Source organism: Echinops telfairi, unplaced genomic scaffold (genome assembly GCF_000313985.2).
Source record: "Echinops telfairi isolate 266 unplaced genomic scaffold, ASM31398v2 ScPeMD7_8;HRSCAF=38, whole genome shotgun sequence".
Lineage (NCBI taxonomy): Eukaryota > Metazoa > Chordata > Mammalia > Afrosoricida > Tenrecidae > Echinops > Echinops telfairi.
Genome location: NW_022103905.1, coordinates 13,725,733 through 13,727,453, shown reverse-complemented (window position 1 = coordinate 13,727,453; position 1,721 = coordinate 13,725,733). Strand labels below are relative to the sequence as shown.

Below are 1,721 nucleotides of genomic sequence, written 5' to 3'. Positions count from 1 at the left end.
GCTGAATCAGTTAATCATATAGTTTGCTGTGCCTGTGATGATAACTTCAAGCAAAACACAGGCATTTTTAGATTTATCATGTCAAAAAAGATTTATCATGAAATTTATCATATCAAAAACCTTGTGGTATAATGGGCTATGCCTGGAGTTGCTGACTACAAGGTCGGCATTTCAAACCGACTGGCCAATTCACTTGACAAAGAAAAGGCTTTCTATTCTCATAAAGATTTACAGTCTCAGAAAACCAAAAGACAATTCTACTTTGCCCTGTAGGGTGCCCATGGTCTGGAAATGACCCAGTGGCAGTGAGTTTGGTTTCAGGTTGGTTTACTGTGCTGTGATTTAATAGTATGTATATACAAACAAGGACTTCAACTCAATACAACTATTATTCAATAGTATATACCAAAAGCTAAAGCTAATAATGAGGAAATTGAAAAATTCTACCAACTTCTTCAGTCTGAAATTCATCAAACATGCACTCAGGATGCATCACTAATTACTGGCTATTGGGATTTGAAAGTTGGGGACAGAGATCAGTAATTGGAAAACCAGGCCCTGGTGATAGAAACGATGCTAGAGATCACATGACAGAATTTTTCAAGACCGATGACTTCTTCATTGCAAATACCTATTTTCAACAACATAGACAGCAACTGTATACCAGATGGACTTCACCAGATGGAGTTACATTGACTGCATGTGTGGGAAAAGGTCATGGAGAAACACAATATCAGCCATCACAGGGCACCAGGGGCTGACTGTGGCAATGAACATCAAGTGCTTGTATGTAAGTTCAGGTTGAAGCTGAAGTAAATGAACACCAATCCAAAAGAGCCAAAATGCAACTTTGAGTGTGTCCCACCTGAATTTCATGACCATCTCAAGAACAGATTTGATTCATTACATACTAATAACTAATAACCAGATGAACTGTGCAATGACATCAAGAACATTATACGTCCCAATGGGGCTTTGTCTGGCGACCCACATCGTTGGGAAAACCTCATACAGCACCTGTGTGGTTTGCTTTACTTGCAGAACTATTGGTTGGATCTGTGAGAAAGAGATACAAGACAAACATTTGTAGATAGTAGGAACAATCTCTAATGGCTACATGGTTTTGATCCTTCGTCATTGGCATAATCTGCAGTTAGCTGCACATTTTGTAGGATGTCTGAAATTCACAGAAAGGCAGAATCTACACAGATCCAAAGAAGACCCTGAAGTGAATAACAGATTTTTCAGGCATGAAATGTTTGACATTTGTCTGTTATTATAGGTTAAAGTGGCATAACTAGAAGAATTATGAGAGATCTGAGATTAATGAGCACTGGACAATGGTGGTAGATTTTTTCATGGGTTCCTTTAAAAAGGGCTTTTACAAAATTTGGAGGGGTGGAAAATGAGAGAAAGACATGTAAAATTCCTTAGATAAAATTTGTTAACATTAAATAAGATTTTCAAAATAATAACTTTTACAACATAGAAAAAAAGACCATTATACATGAAGAAAGCAAAAGCTTATTAAAAAGACTTGGAAGAAAGAAAAGGCAAAAGTGCATGTCAAAAGAGACTGCACGGCTATCAAAAGATATAGCATCTGGGGTCTTAACGGCTTGAAGGTAAACAAGCGGCCATCTAGCCCAGAAGCAACAAAGCCCACATGGAAGAAGCACACCAGCCTGTGCGATCATGAGGTGTCGAAGGGATCAGGTATC

The 1,721-nt window shown here is 38.2% G+C and overlaps 1 protein-coding gene and 1 pseudogene across 1 annotated transcript in view; both read left to right on the top strand.

The window, feature by feature from the left end:
- Window positions 1-1,721, top strand: part of DNAAF4 (dynein axonemal assembly factor 4) — a 57,112-nt gene that overhangs the window by 30,207 nt on the left and 25,184 nt on the right. The gene's annotated exons all lie outside the window — the stretch shown is intronic.
- LOC115868242 lies at window positions 957-1,082 on the top strand (annotated as a pseudogene).